This window comes from Pinus tabuliformis, chromosome 3_1 (genome assembly GCF_031772625.1).
Source record: "Pinus tabuliformis cultivar Carrire ecotype Pingquan chromosome 3_1, CPIR1, whole genome shotgun sequence".
NCBI classification, from domain to species: Eukaryota; Viridiplantae; Streptophyta; class Pinopsida; order Pinales; family Pinaceae; genus Pinus; species Pinus tabuliformis.
The window spans coordinates 348,219,725-348,241,058 of NC_142301.1; the positions used below are offsets into that span (position 1 = coordinate 348,219,725).

General features: G+C 40.0%; 1 pseudogene; it reads left to right on the forward strand.

Moving 5' to 3' along the window:
• Window positions 1–597: 597 nt before the first annotated feature.
• Window positions 598–21,334, forward strand: part of LOC149187152 (putative aldo-keto reductase 4) — a 110,250-nt pseudogene continuing 89,513 nt past the window's right edge.

Consider the following 21,334-nt stretch of genomic DNA (forward strand, 5'->3'; position numbering starts at 1 on the left):
AAAGTGACCCGAATCCAGACAAAGAATTTTTAATTTTTTTTTGTAGATACAGTGTTTAAATAATGTTTTTGCTAGTGGAAATGGATTCAGCACTATCAAAAACTTATAGAGCACCTAAAATTATGAAATTTTTACCAAATTTTTTCAAAATATAACCTAAATTCCCATAACTTTTGAAACAAAAAACAATATCATTATACTACGGCATAATATCATGCCACGGATTTTAAGAATATTCTGAAATTGATATCATGCCACGGATTTTAAGAATATTCTGAAATTGGACACAGGAGTGATGCCATTGCTTACCGCCAGCGATGAAAAATAAGGCACGCCCCTCGTCTCGTCTGCAAACATCTTGACCCATTCGTTGGTCAATGATAATTATAATTTATTTCAATCTCCTGGAAATATTCAGCCGCCATAATTTATTTCAATCTCCAAAGGTATTCACAGATTCAGACGGATGGTGCTACACAGAGTGAAGTGTGCTGTGGTTAACTATGATTTGAAGGTACAACATTTGCTGTGATTTGGAAAACTTACAGAGTGACTGCATAACAACAGCAATGGCACAATTAGCAGCATGGGCAAGGATTAGAAGTATCAGCGCAGGGTTTGGGTTGCATGGGCATGTCTGCCTCCTATGGCCAACCAAAGCCCGATGGAGAAATGATATCTCTCATCCACCATGCCGTCTCCAAGGGCATCACTTTTCTGGACACTTCAGACATTTATGGGCCCTTCACCAACGAAATCCTCATTGGAAAGGTAGGACTGCCTGCCCCCTCAAGGGGTTTCTATTTTCCTTAGAATTACCAATGAATTTCTATGGATCTTAACTTGAGATTTTGATTCACACTTGCAGGCCATTAAAGGGATAAGAGACAAAGTCCAATTAGCTACAAAGTTTGGACTCAGCTATCCAGATGGAAAACGAGAGATCCGAGGAGATCCTGCATATGTTCGCGCCTGCTGCGAGGCAAGCTTGAAGAGACTGGATGTGGAGTGCATTGATCTTTATTACCAACATTGGATTGACCAAACAATCTCAATTGAAGTCACTGTATGTATATATATCTATCTTATAGGTTATTTTTAGCCTCGTGGATATTAAAATAATTTATTTCTTTCTTTTTTTTATCATCCGTTGAATATCTCTATGTCTTTTATTTATTTATTTTTTTGGTGGATATAAAAATAATAATAAGTTTGGGTGTATTTATGAAGTGGAGATTAGCTGGTTTGTGTTGGGTTTAGTCTCTATTAAGTTGTTGCGTTCGAAACATCTCAGCCTAGCTCAACTTAGCATGGAAAAAAATATTGTTTGGGTAACCTTTGTTTTCTTAAAACCATCACATGGATTAGATCATTGACCTTATCACATTGATTATATTGCATTGTAGGAATAGTTGATACCCTTGGGCCTTAATTTGAATTTGTGGAAAGTACTTTGTTTCACCTATTATGCATAGAACACCTATTCGCCATAGCTCTTAATTTCCTTGCCACCCATTATCAATTATTTCAAGGATTGGGTGAGAAATACACCCTTTGCAAGGATATACACTTTTTTTTTCAAGTGAAGAAATCTGGAGCAGCTTTCAGGCATTCATAGTCCTGCCTGGGATTGGACCACGAGACCTGTAGGAACCAAACCTCCCCACCTAACAATTGGACCACATCCTCAGGACTTTTGCAATGATATACACTATAGTATGTATGTTAGTAACCATGTTGTCCAATGGCATGCGTACTTACATACATACCACACTATAACATACCTCACTACAATATGCATAAGGTTCACCTATGGTTTACATCTTGGTTGAACTATGGGTCCATTTTATCATTTATGGGAGTGGGGGCTTTTTAGCCATGCAAAAACTTGGGATTCCAATGTTGTAATAGAGGTATGTTATATTTTTTTGTTGAATATCTAGTTACAATAATTATCCCATTTGCTTTTCTTATTGTCTACTCAATGTTGAAGGTTTGTAAGGCATCCTTTAAGGAGTTAATGTTAGGGAAAGAAAAATGTTGTAAAATAAATAACACTGCAAACACAAAAACAATGCCCCACAATCATTGGGGAAATAATAGCATAATATAATACTTAACACTATAACCACAAAAACAATGTCTCGTAATCATTAAGGTCTGATGCAGGAGCATCCGACTAGGGAGGCGACAACTGGACAAGCTGTTTTGATTAAGTTCACTTTTAGTTAGTTTTATTTTTATTTTTAAATGAAGGTTGTTACAACCAATGTTTTTATTTATAAATTGAACAGTAGTTAGAATAGGATTTGTTTAAAATAAGTTAGAAATGAAACTGAATGAAACTGGAAAATAACTATAATGTAACTGAGTGTGGTTCCTCAATGGTATGAGGCTGCCAACAAGCATAAATAGGCAACCCATAATCAAAAGTAGGGTTACTGCCATCTAGATGAAAAAAAAAAAGGAAAGAAAGCATAACTTAGAACAATATTTTTTTTTAATATGAATTTAAAGAAAGCTTACAGGTATTCACAGTTTCAGAAGCAACAAGTATAAATTACTATGCATAGCAATTAAACAACAAATTGTGTGATTAACATTCAAACTGTGCACTGAGACTGAAAGGATCAAATACGACAGAGCCAAACCATCGAGGTACATTACCAAATACATACTATTTGATTTAAATTAGAAATTTATAGTGTATATATATATATATCTATATCTATATATATATATATATATATATATATATATATATATATATATATTCATCAGGTCCACGGAAGTACATGACAGAACTTCCAGATTCCACACAGGCCTCGAGACACAAAGCCCTCAAAAATATAACTAACAATCCTTCATACAAACGAGATAGGCCGAGGAGGGTTTCCACAACCCAGATAGACCAAAGCAGTACACAGATGAAACAACAGACACGACAACCAATAGCAGAAGGCCGAAACACATTCCCAGAACAGAAAACAAAATCGACAAGATGGGCTCGTTGGACAGGAGGCAACCGAGTATCGATAGAACAACAAACTGAAACCCCAAGGGTTAAACAACTATAGCTCGAAACCAAATGCAACTGTAGAGCGCAGTCAAGGAAGGACCCTACCCAAGGCTTTATCTAAGCTACATGAAAATCCCTTGGTTTTCAACAAGGTATTTCTTATAAAATAACTATTTTTTCTGAATGTGGTTGAAGGTGGCTCTGTTGCTGAACCAAACTTTTATTTTCCGGAGTCGGAAAATCGGCGGAAGCGAGCAGCTAGGGTTATAGAAAGTTGCAGAGATCGTTTCTAATGGAGGGCGGCAGAGGAGGGAGCTCGACTCCCTCCTACAAGGACGCTGTAACTAGCAAAGGTAAAACACCGGTGATGAACAACAAAGGTTTTGCAGATGAAAGAAACAGGGATAATGAAAAGGAGACAGATGGGACCAAGACCAAGGAAAATAGTAGCACAAAGGACAAGGAGGAAGAAGACAAAAATCAGGGTTCAAGAGACAAAAAACAAAAGGGACCTTGCAAACCAAAAGCAAAAATCACTCCTAGAGTAATATTAAATGATCCTGCTCTGCAGGCGCACAGGGAACACATGGGGACCTATGCCATTATCTGTAAATTCATGGGACTATGGCCCACTGAAAAAGCTTTACAGACGTGGATCAAGTATCACTGGAAACCCAAAGGAAGCATTGACCTACATCTTGGGTCAAAGGGATTCTTCACAATGGTGTTCTCAAACATCGAAGATAAAGACAAAATATTTGAAGGAGGACCCTACTTTTATGCAGCAGCCGGTCTCTATATGAGGCCTTGGATGATGAACTTTGTCCTAGAGCGGGAGACTTTCACTTCGGTTCCAGTTTGGGTAAGGCTCTATTCTCTACCTCTTGATTATTGGCAAACTGAATCGCTAGCTGCCATTGGCAATAAACTAGGGTGTTTTGTCAAAGTTTTTGAAGCCACAAGAAGAGGGAAATATACCTCCTTTGCAAGGATATGTGTGGAAATGGATCTATCAGGAGCTCTTCCGGATGAAGTTATTTTGGAAGTTTTTGATGAGGAGTGGGTGCAAACAGTGGACTACGAGCATATCCCATTCAGATGCCGTAGATGCCATGAGCATGGACATCTGTTCAGAGACTGCCCTCTCAGTAAAGCAGACAACAAAGGGAAACTCAATACAATGAAGGACACAGAAAGCTTTCAGAAAGTGGCAAGTAGAGGAAAAGGAGGGAAAAAGGGGATAAAGCAACAACATAACGAGGGGAAGAAGGTCAGTCAGAACAAGTTTCAAGTGCTAGAAGAGAATGAAGAAAACACGAAGGAAAATCAATCTCAGGAGGAAGGTCCTAATGAAAAAGAGAAAGAAGAAAACAACAAACAATCTCAAGATATTGGTTATCAAAATGAGACGTTGATGAGTGAAACAGAAATGGAGATGGACCAGGAAATGACCCAAAGTGAAATAGATCTAGAAGATCATGAATTACAAGAAATTCTAGATAAGGAAAACCTGGATTTGGAAGGAAAGAGGGTTGGATAAAGGTAAAAATATTCACAAGCAGGAGCACAGAGGTGTGAAAACTATGAAATCAACTCTAGGATTAGCAACTAGAAATCCAGGAAAGAAGAGGGGCAGGAAAAAGAAAAATGAGCTCTTGATGGAGTGTGGAAAGCTAATGATAGATTCGGGTAAGATGAAAGACCTAACCAGTTACTCATTTACAAATCTTTAATTATGAAGTTCATATCTTGGAATATCAGAGGTCTAGGTAGTAAAAGAAAACAAAGAATGCTAAGTAACAGAATGAAACTAGCAACGCCAGATATAATCTTCATTCAGGAAACAAAATGCTCCATTCAGAAATTAAAACAAATCCATAGCAAATGGCTTAATAGATTTGAGTTTCTCGAAGTGAAAGCAGAGAACACAGCGGGAGGCATCCTCACTCTATGGAACCCCCAAAAAGTTAGCATAATAGATGCAGAGGCATCAAGAAATTATTTATCTTTAATTATTCAACCAGTGGGAGTTGTGGATACTTTCCTGGTCACAAATGTTTATGGTCCTCAAAGAATAGATGAGAAACTCAGATTCTTAAACTCCCTGGTAGATCTTAGAAGCAGACATGAAGAAATACCTTGGGTCTTGGGAGGAGATTTTAACATGATTAAATCTCTTTCGGAAAAAAAAGGAGGTACCAGATTGCTAAGTAAAGACTCCAAAGCATTCCAAACCTTCACAGAAGATATGAAACTGGTTGACTCAGAAACGCATAATGGCCTTTTTACTTGGAACAACAAAAGAGGAGGTGAGGCTCAGGTTGCCTCCAAGTTAGACAGATTTTTGATCTCAGAGGAGCTTATGCTCGCAAATAGAGAAATAACAGCTAGAGTTCTCCCCTTTGGAGGCTCTGATCACTGGCCGATTCAATTAGAAATCAAGGGGATTGATTCTCCCAGGAATAGACCCTTCAAGTTTGAGAATATCTGGCTCTCCCACCCAGATTTCATCAGCAACATTGAAAAATGGTGGGCTGAAGATTTGCAGATCCAGGGCACTAAAATGTTCCTCCTACATAAAAGACTTAAGCATATGAAACTCAGACTCAAAGAATGGAACAAGAAGGATTTTGGTAACATTTTTGTGGACAAAAAATCAGTGGAAACCAAACTACAGGAACTCAATCAAGCACTGATCACAGATGGTTTTGATAAAGTCAAAAGTGAGCAAGCTGATAAACACCATCAAGAATGGGAAAAATTATGCAAACAAGAGGAAATCTTTTGGAGACAAAAGTCTCGAATTCAATGGCTCAAAGAAGGTGAAAGTAATACTAAATTTTTTCATAGATCCACCATGGCCAATAGAGCTCACAATAGAATCTCTTCGATATTGAATGACAATGGGGAGCTTCAGACCTCTCATAAGAATATCGAAGCTGTGTTGGTACAGCATTTCAGAGGCATCACTAAGGAAAACAATCCAGACAGAGAGAAATGCATCAAAGAAATTACAAAAAATATCCCGAAGCTGGTGTCAAGAGAGGACAATTTTAACCTGAATAAACTAGTAACAGAAGAGGAAGTCAGTGAGGTTATTAAAGACATGCAGAATGGAAAAGCTCCAGGACCAGATGGTTTCAATGTAGACTTTTTTAAGGCCTGCTGGAACATTGTCAAGCAGGACATTCTGAATGTTGTGGAGGACTCTAGAAGAAACAGGACTATTTTGAAAGCCCTCAACACCTCCTTCATCTCCTTGATACCCAAATAGGATTCAACCCTGACTACTGATAAGTACAGACCCATTGCTTTATGCAATGTGGTATATAATATTATATCCAAGGTTTTGGCTAGAAGACTCAAACCTCTTCTTCCTTCTTTATTTCAGGGGAACAATCTGGTTATGTAGAAGGCAGAGAAATCCTAAATAACATTATTCAAGCCCACGAGGTAGTTCACACGCTAACCAGCAAGAGGTAGGTTGGTATGATCATGCAATTAGATATTGCCAAAGCGTATGACAAGGTGAACTGGATCTATATCAAGAAGGTACTCACTGCTTTTGGGTTTGATCACAATTGGGTCAGATGGGTGATGGCTCTGGTAACTTCTTCCAGCTTTTCTATTTTGGTGAATGGCTCACCCTCTGAGATCTTCACTCCTTCTAGAGGCCTCAGGTAGGGTGACCCACTCTCTCCCTTTCTCTTTATCCTCATGATGGAAGGCCTGGGTAGGACCATTAAACAAGCCAAAGCCTTGGGAAAGATTAAGGGCCTTCAACTAACGGAGAATGGTCAAACAATGACTCACCAACAATTTGTGGATGATACCATGCTGCAAGGAATTCCCACAGTCAAAGAAGCTTCAACATACAAACAAATCCTAAATGACTTTGCCTTGGCTACAGGTATGGAAGTTAATCTCTCCAAATCAAAAATATTTTTCTTAAATACTAACATTGCAATTCAGAGAAATATCTCCAGAATTCTGGGCTTTCAAAGGGATTCCCTCCCTTCAAAGTATTTGGGAATTCCCCTTACAGCTAGACCCTTGCACAAAAGTATTTGGGAACTGGTGCTCAACAAGATGCAAGACAAAGTCAAAAAATGGACTATCAGATCATTGAACCTGGCTGGTAGGTTGATTCTGACAAAGGCCATTCTACAATCAATCCCTGTTTTCTTTTTATCAGCCCTCCCAGCTCCCAAAGGTGTCTTACAACAATTCAGGAATATCCAGAGAGACTTCCTTTGGGGCAAGGAGGAAACAAGGAAGAAATGGGCCCTTGTTTCTTGGGATAAAATCTGTAAACCCAAGAGTCACGAGGGTCTAGGCTTAGATGATCAGGGAATTCTGAGTAAAGTTTTAGGAGCCAAGCTCTGGTGGAGATGGGTTAAAGAACCAGAAGCTCAATGGGCTAAGACCTGGAAAGAAAAATATGCAAGTTCGTGGCAAACAAATGATCTTATAAGAATGTCTGGAAACATAAAGGGCTCTTACATATGGAATAAAGCCTGGGAAAATAGAAGCCTAGTACAAAACAACAGTTTCTGGGAAATCAGAGCAGGAGATCTCGCTCTCTTCTGGGAAGACAAATGGCAACAAGAACCAATGTTGTTAAGAGAGGACTTTATGAGCCTCAAGCAGGAAACAGACTCCCAAGGATTAATCAAAGTTAAAGATTTTTGGAATCTTCCTCATAACTCCGGAAAGTGGAGAAACTGGAGAAGCATAGACTGCAGAGATGACAGCTCCATAAAAATAAAAGCAGAGGCAATCATGAGCATGCTAAAAAAAAGGAAAATATTGGTAACAGAGGGGCAGGATCAGTTAAGATGGGGCCTCAATAAAGAAGGCACCTTTAATCTTAAGGAAGCAAAAAGAATTATCCTGAACCTAGATGCCTGTGATTCGGCGAAATCCTAGCAACAACTTTGGAGCCACCAAGGGTGGATGAAGATCAAGCTTTTCATGTGGTTAGTTCATCACAAGAAAATCTTAACTTGGGACAATATTAGGAAAAGAGGTGTTATTGGGCCTTCTAGATGTCAGCTATGTGAAGCTCAAGAGGAGACAATGGAGCATATTCTCAACAGTTGCACCTATACCACCTGGTTGTGGGATTCTTTTGCCACCATTTTTCAACAGACAGACAGAGATAAAGGAAGTATCACTAATACCCTAAACAAGTGGAGAAGAAACTTTTCGGAGAATGAGCTCCTTAATTTGGCCTGGGCCTTTACGCCAAGCTTCATTATCTGGAATGTTTGGAAAGAAAGGAATAAAAGAATTTTCAAGGATGAAAAAACTATTCCTCTTCGCCTGTTGGATCTGATCTTGAAGCAGATTAAGGAGACAGTTAGCACCACTGTTCGCAATTATCCCAAGAACCCTCCCACAGAAAATGAGATGAGAACTCTCAGGCAACTGAGAATGCAAGAGATCATTCCCAATGGACTCAGTAGAAAAGAAAGAAATTTGGAAACGGAAAAGGAGTTTTGGCATCCTCCACCGAAAGGTTATCTGAAATGCAATATTGATGGTGCTTCAAAATGCAACCCTGGAATAGCTGGGTATGGAGGGGTGTTAAGAGATGAAGAAGGAAACATAATCTTTATATTCCACTGCCATTTAGGTAAAGCCACCAACAATATGGCTGAATTAATGGCTTTAGAACAATGTCTCGAACTGCTGAAACTAAATCATAGCTCAAATGTCATTATAGAAGCAGACTCAGAGATCTCCATAAAAGCTGTTAAGAGAATCAGTTGCGGAGCAGCACCAGAGAAGGTCTCAAAACACTGGAGACTAATACAAGTGTACCAAAGAATTCAAAAACATCTCCTGAGTCTACGAACTGTTAGTTTCAGCCATGTTCGACGAAAAGCCAACAAACTAGTGGATACTCTGGCCAACCAAGGAGTAATTAATTCAGAATGTAGATTTGAGATGAAGTGGCAGGAGATGCCTCAGGGGCAGAGTAAAAGCTCTCTGCGATGAACAAGCGGCAGAGGATAGAGAAATTTTTAGATATTGGGCCAGAGTGAAAGGCACGGAATGAAGATTTCTAAGCAAGTTCGATCTCAGTACTCTGGTTGGCACCTGGAAGAAGGGCAAGCACAGAGCGGTCATATAACACCCTGGTGTAAGTTGACCAGTCCCCCTTTTTCTTTCGGACGGCACTACAGAGTTCATTTCATAGTCAGCAGTAGTCTCTGGTGCAAGTTCCAAGGCGTGCTTGCGCGGAAAGGGCGGTTAGATTTTTCCAGTGGAGGCTATTCCCCTACAATCCTCTCACGGATTGGAAAACCAGGCTCAAAGCGGTTACCAGATGATCGCATGGCTTCAGAACGGTAAGTGGTAATGGAATTTTGGGAGCGATTCCATTAGGCTCCCAACACGTGGCAAGGGAGTGGTAAAGAATACCACCCTCCATCACACATTATGGTTCGGACATCTTGGCTGTGCGATATTTCGCCGAGCCGTTCGATTTCGCAGTTTGAAATGACGGTCAGATTTGAACGTGCTGTTTTGTGGGGCCACTGGTCTTATCAGGCTTTTCGCGATAGAGACGTGGGGGGTTAGCGGAGTTTTACTTTAGGTTAATGAATAATAATGTTCAACCTAAGGTATCATTTGAGAGATTAGCATTGTATGTTGTTAAGGGAAGGGGTATACCTATGGCAGTACGCCCTTGGTTTTCTTGAGTCCATGATGGGATCATGGTTTTTGTATATGCTGTAATTTTTTTTTTGATTTAATGAAATAGAAGGATTGACTCTTTCTTAAGAAAAAAAAAAAAGAAGAAGGACCCTACCCGATTTAAGCACATCAGACCCAAATCTTCAAGGACGAGACCACGACGTTTCATCCCCGAGAGCCAGCCCCTTTCAGCCACAACAAAGAGGAGAGGGATACCTGCACAGTGACAAGAAGATTGTCAGAGAGGAAGCATAGCTATATAACACACAACAACACCAGAGAAAAAACAAGGAACTTGACCCACGGCGAATACCTGAAGGGGAGGTCGGACTCCACAACCAAGCCATGAGTTGAAACCCCAACCTGAGCACAACCAACGGCTGAAGTGCCATGATACCACAGCCTGCTCACTAGGAGCAAGGCTGTTAATAAAAACTATAGGAAGGCGAAACAGTGGAATCAGAATAGGGTTTTTACCTGTCAAATAAGCAGCCAAGCCATGAGTTGAAACCCCAACCTGAGCACAACCAATGGCCGAAATGCCATGATACCACAACCTGCTCACCAGGAGCAAGGCCGTTAATAAAAACTACAGGAAGGCGAAACAGTGGAATCAGAACAGGGTTTTTACTTGTCAAATAAGCAGCCAAGCCATCGACAAGAGTAACAGGTGGAGGGCCTGTGAAATGCGACCAAAACCCAGTTAGAAAACATCACTTGCAAGTTGTAAAAGAATCGTTCACAGATAGTCGAAATAAGGCATACCCAGAATGACAAACCAAACCTAAGACCTCCACGGAAAACCAGGTGTACAGCAGCCACCAGGTCCAACGAAAAACATTCATATAACTAGCAAACGATAGAGGACCGGAACCAGAGAAGAACCAAGAGGATAGTGGGCAACAGAGACCCATCTTCTTCCAGAGCCGAACCAGACGAGCCACAAAGGAACAGAAGCATAACTTAGATGAACAACAATGCAAATGAGCCCAGGCCGAGCCATACCATAGACGCCGTGCTCACACAAAACGAGACCAACCTCGGGCCGGATGTGCATTGAAGGCGCCATAAACCCTCACCAAACCTCGGTGTGTGCCAGCGCGGGAAGGACCAAGGACGGGCCAGCTGCCATGTAAGTCTTGCCACGCAACCATCTCGGGATTGCCATCAAATTTTGGTATCAGAGGAAGTTCTTTTCTCAAAAGAAAAAAAATGGAAGTAGGAAGAAGAGGTCGAGGTAGAGCTATCAGGAGAGTAGCCAATGAAGGGTTGCGAGAAGAAATCAGGATCCTAAGTGCCCGATTGGCAGCAGTGGAAGTAGGGAGGCATAGGGATCCAGAAGGTGGTGATGACAGTGAAGAAGAAGTTGTAGCCATGACGGATGGGTCAGACGAAGAGGGACCAGAGATAAAATTATTGAGATCAGTTTTGTTGGCAAGTAGCAAGCCGAAGCCAGAGCTTTTGAATTATGATGGCAATTTATCTATGGAGGTATTGTTGGACTGGATTAGTGAGTTGGATAAATATTTCGAGTGTGAAGAAATCAATGAAGATAAGAAGGTCAGGTTTGCAGCCACCAAACTGAAGGGACATGCAGCACTGTGGTGGGACAGTGTGCAGGCAGAAAGGAGGAAGTCAAATAAACCGTTAATCAAAAAGTGGAACAGGATGATTGCCAAGATGAAGAGTAAGTTTCTACGCAAAGAGTATCAGATTGCTCTGTATAGATAGGTGCAGAACCTGAAGCAAAGAGCAATGACTATGAAGGAGTATACGGAAGAATTCTACAGAGTGAACCTGTGAGCGGGTTATGTTGAAGATACCCCGGAAAAGACAACAAGGTTTGTGAATGGCTTACGGATGGAGATACTAGATGAGATTAGTATTCTTTCCCCCAAGTCCATAGAGGAAGCCTATTAAAGTGCTTTGAAGGCAGAAGAAAAGATCGCCAGAAAGCAGAATGCTAGAAGAGGACGTAGATTTGGAAGAGGAAGAGGACAGTCTTTTGGCAGAAGAAGAACTGTCAACAACAATGAAGAGGGCAGTAGTTCAAAAACTGAAGACCAACTGAAAAATAAGGTAACACTAGAGGAGGAAGACCTTACCAACGAGGAAGAGGTAATGGCAGAGGCAGAGGAAATTCCTATCAGTGTTACAAGTGTCACAAGTGGGCACACAGGTCCTTTGAATGTCCTGAAAGTGATCAAGTAGGGAAAAGAGGAGCATATGTTGCTCAACCAGAAGAAGCAGAGGCACCGCCACAAGAAGTGGAGAACATGCCTAAAACGGGAGAAGCCTTAGTGTTAAACAAGGTATTGTTGAAACCGGCTAAAGAGTTAGCTGACCAGACACAACGGAAAGCACTGTTCCGAACTGTGTGTAAATCACATGGGAAATGCTGCAAATTGATTATTGACAGCGGGAGCATTGAAAACCTGGTAGCCACTGAAATGGTAGAAAAACTGGGTTTAAAAAGATTGAAGCACCCAACACCATACAGGGTGTCTTGGTTACAAAAAGGACACCAACTGTTGGTTGATGAGCAGTGCGAAGTGGAGTTTCACATTGGTAGGTATAAGGATAAATAACTTGTGATATCTTGCCAATGGATGTGTGCCATATACTGCTGGGCAGACCATGCCAGTATGACAGGAAATTTGTCCATGATGGGAAGACAAACTGTTACAAGTTTTCTAAGGATGGGATAAAGCATACGCTAGTACCCATGAAAGAGGAGGATACGACAGAAAACAGTGGAACAAAAGCATTACTGTTAGGAGGAAAAGAGTTTCTATAGCAGATTGGAGATGATGAGGTAAAATATGAAATTTTGTGAAGGCAAAGAGTGGTGTTAATCCATACTGAGATTACTGACTTACCTGAGGAGATATAGGAGATACTGCAGGAGTTTAGTGACATTGTGGTGGATGATCTACTAGAAAAATTTCCACCAAAAAGGAGTATCAGTCACCATATTGATTTCATTCCAGGGGCTAGTTTACCAAACAAAGTTGCTTACCGGATGAGTCCAAAGGACAATGAAGAGACCAGGATGCAGGTACAGGAGTTGTTGGATACAAGGTTGATTCGGCAGAGTTTAAGTCCTTGTACTGTCCCAACTGTTTTAGCTCCCAAGAAAGGAGGTAATGGCGGATATGTACTAATTCTCGAGCAATTAACAAGATCACTATTAGGTACATGTTTCCTTTACTGCGGATGGACGACATGATGGACTATTTGAGTGGAGCGGCATATTTTTCGAAGATTGATTTGAAAAGTGGATATCACCAGATTCGGATTCGTGAAGGGGACGAATGGAAGACAACTTTCAAGACCAATGAAGGCCTGTATGAATGGCTAGTCATGCCATTTGGACTGAGCAACGCACCTAGCACATTCATGCGCTTGATGAATGAGATGCTGAAGGAATACATTGGAAAGTTCGTGATTGTATATCTAGATGATATCCTTATTTTCAGTAAGATGGAGGAAGAACATTTCCGACATGTCAGGTATGTCCTAGAAAAGTTGCAGCAAAACAAATTGCTGTTAAATTTGAAGAAGTGTACTTTTTTAAAGAAAGAATTGATTTATTTAGGATTTGTGATTTCGAAAAATGAATTAAAGATGGATCCGGAAAAGGTTGCAGCCATAGTTAGCTAGCCATCCCCCAGGAGTTTGTTTGAAGTGCGGAGTTTTCATGGGTTGGCGAGTTTTTATCGAAAATTTATAAAATATTTCAGTGGGATTTGTGCACCCATGGTGGATACTGTTAAAAAGGAAAATCAACCTTTCATTGGATGGAGTCAGCAGAAAAGATTTTTTAGTTGCTGAAAAAGAAGATCACCGAAAGACCAATTTTGAGGTTGCCAGATTTCAACAAACTTTTTCAAGTTCGTTGTGATGCCAGTGGGACAGCCATTGGAGTAGTACTCAGCCAAGAGGACAAGCTAGTGGCCTATTTCAGCGATAAGTTGAATGAGAGTAGGCAGAAGTATACGTCTTACAACAAGGAATTTTATGTAGTGGTCCAAGCACTGAAACATTGGAGACATTACTTGATGGCGAATGAATTTGTTTTGTTTTCACACAATTTTGCATTGCAGTATGTTATGCAACAACACAAGTTGAACCATAAACATGCGAAGTGGGTGGAGTACCTCCAGAGTTTTACATTTGTATTGAAACACATCAACAGTCAAGCCAACAAAGTGGCAGATGCGTTAAGCAGGAGAAATTTGATTTTACAGGAAAGCAGAGTGCAGGTGTTAGGATTTGAGCATCTTAAGGATCTGTATGAAATAGATGCAGACTTTAAGGAAGTGTACAAAGCTTGCCAAAATCCGCTATTGAGAGACAACAGTTCATGGCTAGACTATAACATACAGGAAGGATTTTTGTTCAGGGGAGGAAAGTTGTGTATTCTAGAATGTTCGATGAGGGAAAACTTAATCCAGGAAAAAAATAGTGGGGGTTTAGCCAGACATTTTGGCATTGATAAGACTTTGGATCAAGTAAGCCACTTCTATTATTGGCCGAAAATGCGTAGAGACGTACAAATATTTGTGGCTAGGTGTAAGATGTGTCAGCTTGCGAAGGGACACAGTCAAAATACAGGATTATATACACCCCTGCCTATTCCGGACAGACCATGGGACTCAGTTAGTTTAGACTTTGTCTTAGGTTTTCCAACAACACAGAAGGGGTTCGATTCAATCATGGTGGTGGTGGATCACTTCATCAAGATGGTGCATTTCATTCCCTGTAGGAAGACCAATGATGCCACACATGTAGCACACTTTTTCTTCACAGAGATTGTCAGGTTACATGGCTTGTCGAAGTCTATTGTTTCAAATCAGGACGTGAAGTTCACAGGTCATTTTTGGAAAAGATACCAAACTAAACTTTAGCTCAACTTATCACCCACAGACTGATGGGTAGGCTAAGGTGGTGAACTGAAGTCTGGGGAATCTGTTATGTAGTCTGGTTGGTGAAAATTCACGATAATAGGATCACGTACTCGCACAAGTAAAGTTCACTTATAATGATTCACCCAACAGGAGTACGGGCAGAAGTCCTTTCCAGATCCTATACGGGATGCACCCTCGTGGTGTGCACGAGTTACGGGATTTGGGTCGGTTGGAACGAAGGAGTGCTGATGGTGAAGACTTCGCAAAGGTGATCAACGAACTTCATGAACAAGTGAAATCCAAATTACAGGACAACAACCAAAGGTATAAATAGAAGGCAGATTTAAAATGGTGGGAAGTGCAATTCAATGTAGGGGACCTGGTACTGGCACATCTACGCAAAGAAAGGTTTCCTAAAGGTGAATATAACAAACTGAAACTGAAAAAAAATAGGACCTTGCAAGATACTGCGAAAGTTCTCTGCAAATGCATATGAACTACAACTACCCCTGGGTTTAGGGATCTCACCCATCTTTAATGTAGCAGACCTGTGCCCTTACATTACTGTTAATGTGGAGGACAGTTCGACTGAACACACACGGGACACACAGGGAGAGACCGAGTCATGGGTAAAACAGATTCCTCCAGCCAAGCCTCTAGGGATTGAAAAAATCTTGGATACTCAGGTGGCTAGGCGGACTCGATGGAAAGAGTACTTACAATACCTGGTCAAACGGAAGGACCATCCAATTGAGGACAGTTCTTGGTTGGATGCATGCCAGATTCAAAGCGCTGAGTACTCGATTGAAGAGCTCATGGACAATAGCCATGAGATTCATTCACCCTGGGAGCTTGATGCAGGAGCATCCGACTAGGGAGGTGACAGCTGGACAAGCTGTTTTGATTAAGTTCACTTTTAGTTAGTTTTATTTTTATTTTTAAATGAAGGCTGTTACAACCAATGTTTTTATTTATAAATTGAACAATGGTTAGAATAGGATTTGTTTAAAATAAGTTAGAAATGAAACTGAATGAAACTGGAAAATAACTATAATGTAACTGAGGATGGTTCCTCAATGGTATGAGGCTGCCAGCAAGCATAAATAGGCAACCCAGAATCAAAAGTGGGGTTGCTGCCATCTAGATGAAAAAAAGAAGGAAAGAAAGCATAACTCTGAACAATTTTTTTTTTTTTTTTTTAATGAATTTAAAGAAAGCTTACATGTATTCACAGTTTCAGAAGCAACAAGTATAAATTACTGTGCATAGCAATTAAACAACAAATTTTGTGATTAATATTCAAACTACGCACTGAGACTGAAAGGATCAAATACGACAGAGCCAAACCATCCAGGTACATTACCAAATATATACTATTTGATTTAAATTAGAAATTTACAGTGTGTATATATATATATATATATATATATATATATATATATATATATATATATAGAGAGAGAGAGAGAGAGAGAGATATTCATCAGGTCCACGGAAGTACAGGACAGAACTTCCAGATTCCACACAGGCCTCGAGACACAGAGCCCTAAAAAAAATAACCAACAGTCCTTCATACAAATGAGATAGGTTGAGGAGGGTTTCCACAACCCAGATAGACCAAAGCAGTACACAGAAAAAACAACAAACACGACAACCAACAACAGAAGGCCGAAACACATTCCCAGAACACAAAACAAAATCGACAGGATGGGCTAGTTGCATAAGAGGCAACCGAGTATCGATAGACCAATAAACTGAAACCCCAAGGGTTAAAAAACTATAGCTCGAAACCAAAATGCAACCGCAGAGCGTAGTCAAGGAAGGACCCTACCCGATTTAAGCACATCGGACCCAAATCTTCAAGGATGAGACCATGGCATTTCATCCCTAAGAGCCAGCCCCTTGCAGCCACAACAAAGAGGAGAGGGATACCTGCACAGTGACAAGAAGATTGTCAGAGAGGAAGCATAGCTATATAGCACACAACAACACTAGAGAAAAAACAAGGAACTTGACCCACGACGAATACCTGAAGGGGAGGCCGGACTCCACAACCAAGCCACGAGTTGAAACCCCAACCTGAGCACAACCAATGGCCGAAATGCCATGATACCACAACCTGCTCACCAGGAGCAAGGCTGTTAATAAAAACTACAGGAAGGCGAAACAGTGGAATCAGAACAGGGTTTTTACCTGTCAAATAAGCAGCCAAGCCATCGACAAGAGTAACAAGAGGAGGGCCTGTGAAATGCGACCAAAACCCAGTTATAAAACATCACCTGTAGGTTGTAAAAGAATCGTTCACAAATAGTTGAAATGAAGCATACCCAGAATGACAAACCAAACTTGAGACCTCCATGGAAAACCAAGTGTACAATAGCCACCAGGTCCAACGAAAAACATTCATATAACTAGCAAATGATAGAGGACTGGAACCAAAGAAGAACCAAGAGAATAGCGGGCAACAAAGACCCATCTTCTTCCAGAGCCGAACCAGACGAGCCATTGAGGAACCAAAGCATAACTCAGATGAACAACAACACAAATGAGCCTAGGTCGAGCCATAACATAGACGCTGTGCTCACACAAAACGAGACCAACCTCGGGCTGGATGCGCATTGAAGGTGCCATAAACCCTCACCAAACCTCGTTGTGTGCCAGCATAGGAAGGACCAAGGACGGGCTAGCTGCCACGTAAGTCTTGCCATGCAACCGTCTCGGGATTTCCATTAAGGTCAATATGCTCAAACATTAAGACAAATAATTTCACTTATTGATTTTTGATAAAATATTATTGTAGTAAGAATGTGAGTCACTAAATCAATTTGGAAAACAATAGAAACAAGTAGAATATACATGCCCTATCAAAACTCAATCAAACTTTCCATGACTAGGTTTGAATAGAAAAAATTATGGATATAATTTAAAATTTTAATACATCTATAATGGAAAAAAAATAATTCTTCAACATTCTCTCTCTCTCTCTCTCTCTGAGGTGATTTTCCTATAGCATGTTTGTAGTGGGATTCAAAGTTTTTTTTTTAAGATTTGATGCATTTATTAAAGGGTGAAATGTCAAGGAAATAGTTTTTGTTATAGAAATTAATTGGTGTATGGGCCAAATATAAAGCATAATGAAGAAATCTAAAACATAGATCCTAAAGTTCCAAGCCAAAGCACACAAAGAACTTTCTCATTGAAATACACGACAATGTTTTCATTAATTGATGCTTGTATTATACTTAAATGATATGTGCAATTGCTAGTAAAATGGAAGATTTTTGTAAGAGTAGGCTACTTCTGGACAAGTGACATCTTTCATTAACCTATAAACAATATCTAAGTGTTACAAGCTATAAGTACCAACTAGATGTGGGAGTTCAAATACACAAGATGTCAAATTTTGCTAAGCACAAAATTTACTGAGGAAAATTATTTATGACATATGCACAACATATGCAAATAAAGATGATTTTAAGATTTATACTACAATACATGAGTTCTCAAGGTGCTCCTTTTTTATTTTGTATTGTCCTCAATATTTGTTGTATATGGGGGAATTTCTCTCTAAAGTATGCTCATAGAACCACTTAGCTTGCAAATGTAGTTTTCTTTTTTTATCAACTTGTTATGTTTTAGTCTATTTGATTTTTGTTTCCCATGCCCTTGTATCTAGCTATGTGTCTTTTCCTAGAGCATTTTAGACACTTGGAATAATATCTTGGGGGTGCATAACTTGTTCCTCCTCCTCTAAAGACATAAGCTCATGTAATTAGTTTAGGTTGCCAATGTTAACCACATAATGAATCTTCAGATAGCCAAGAGTTTGAGAAGGAAGTAATACACTCCAATGGCTTACAAGATGCTATACAAATCTGACGAAAGGAGATTTTGGGTTATAGCCAATTTCCCCTTTTTTTATAAAATTTGATCCTTCATACAAACAAGATAGGTTGAGGAGGGTTTCCACAACCCAGATAGACCAAAGCATAACACAAACGAAACAACAGACACGAAAACCAACAACAGAAGGCTGAAACACATTCCCAGAACATAAAACAAAATCGACAGGATGGGCTTGTTGCACATGAGGCAACCAAGTATCGAAAGACCAACAAACTGAAACCCCAAGGGTTAAACAACTATAGCCCAAAACCAAAATGCAACCACAGACCGCAGTCAAGGAAGGACCCTACCTAATTTAAGCACATCAGACCCAAATCTTCAAGGACGAGACCATGACATCTCATCCCCGAGAGCCAGCCCCTTGCAGCCACAACAAAGAGAAGAGGGATACCTGCACAGTGACAAGAAGATTGTCAGAGAGGAAGCATAACTATATATCACACAACAACACCAGAGAAAAAACAAGGAACTTGACCCACGGCGAATACATTAAGGGGAGGCCGGACTCCACAACCGAGCCATGAGTTGAAACCCTAACCCGAGCACAACCAATAGCCGAAGTGCCATGATACCACAACCTGCTCACCAGGAGCAAGGCTGTTAATAAAAACTACAGGAAGGCGAAACAGTGGAATCAGAATAGGGTTTTTACCTGTCAAATAAGTAGCCAAGCCATCGACGAGAGTAACAGGTGGAGGGCCTGTGAAATGCAACCAAAACCCAGTTAGAAAACATCACCTGCAAGTTGTAAAAGAATCGTTCACAGACAGTCGAAATAAGGCATACCCAGAATGACAAACCAAACCTGAGACCTCCACGGAAAACTGGGTGTACAGTAGCCACCAGGTCCAACGAAAAACATTCATATAACTAGTAAACAATATAGGACCGGAACCAGAGAAGAACCAAGAGGATAGTAGGCAACAAAGACCTATCTTCTTCTAGAGCCTAACCAGACGAGCCACTGAGGAACGAAAACATAACTCAGACGAACAACAATGCAAATGAGCCCAGGTCGAGCCATACCATAGACGCTGTGCTCACACAAAACGAGACCAACCTCAGGCTGGATGCACATTGAAGGTGCCATAAACCCTCACCAAACCTCGTTGTGTGCCAACGCGGGAAGGACCAAGGACGGGCCAACTGCCACGTAAGTCTTGCCACGCAACGGTCTCGAGATCACCATTAAGGTCAATATTCTCAAACATTAAGACAAATAATTTCACTGATTGATTTTTGATAAAATATTATTGTAGTAAGAATGTGAGTCACTAAATCAATTTGGAAAACAATAGAAACAAGTAGAATATACATGCCCTATCAAAACTCAATCAAACTTGCCATGACTAGGTACGAATAGAAAAACTTATGGATATAATTTAATATCTTAATACATCTATAATGGAAAAAAAATAATTCTTCAACATTCTCTCTCTCTCTGAGGTGATTTTCCTATAGCATGTTTGTAGTGGGATTCAAAGTATTTTTTTTAAAGATTTGATGCATTTATTAAAGGGTGAAATGTCAAGGAAATAGTTTTTGTTATAGAAATTAATTGGTGTATGGGAAAATATAAAGCATAATGAATAAATCTAAAACATAGATCCTAAAGTTCCAAGCCAAAGCACACAAAGAACTTTCTCATTGAAATACACGACAATGTTTTCATTAATTGATGCTTGTATTATACTTAAATGATATGTGCAATTGCTAGTAAAATGGAAGATTTTTGTAAGAGTAGGCTACTTCTGGACAAGTGACATCTTTCATTAACCTATAAACAATATCTACGTGTTACAAGCTATAAGTACCACCTAGATGTGGGAGTTCAAATACACAAGATGTCAAATTTTGCTAAGCACAAAATTTATTGAGGAAAATTATTTATGACATATGCACAACATATGCAAATAAAGATGATTTTAAGATTTATACTACAATACATGAGTTCTCAAGGTGCTCCTTTTTTATTTTGAATTGTCCTCAATATTTGTTGTATAGGGGGGAATTGCTCTCTAAAGTATGCTCATAGAACCACTTAGCTTGCAAATGTAGTTTTCTTTGTCTATCAACTTGTTATGTTTTAGTCTATTTGATTTTTGTTTCCCATGCCCTTGAATCTAGTTATGTGTCTTTTCCTAGAGCATTTTAGACACTTGGAATAATATCTTGGGGGTGCATAACTTGTTCCTCCTCCTCTAAAGACATAAGCTCATGTAATTAGTTTAGGTTGCCAATGTTAACCACATAATGAATCTTCAGATAGCCAAGAATTTGATAAGGAAGTAATACACTCCAATTGCTTACAAGATGCTATACAAATCTGATGAAAGGGGATTTTGGGCTATAGCCAATTTCCCCTTTCTTTATAAAATTCGATCCTGAGGCCTGTGTGTTATGGCCCACAAACCTATCAGAAGCATTTATTTAGGCCTTAGACTTTAAACCGGGACCATACAACACTTTATCGGATTTCCTTTAAAAATTCGAGATTATTCATTTAATCGGATACAAAGGAATGACGGGAAATAAATGGAAAACCTGCAGCCGATCATAAGGCCGGACTTCAAAATTTATGCACCTGTGACTATAATTATCGGTGGGTCCGCACTCCATTGCTATCGGCTCTGTCCTTTGTTATCTCCGATTTGCGATCAGTGATTAGATCGCGACCGTCCATTACATCCTCTGATCCAACGGTTGTCGTCTTTTCCCAATCGATCCAACTTGCACGACAAACCTCAACCGTTGATCTACTCGAGCAAGATCCAACGGTCCACGATGATTTCGG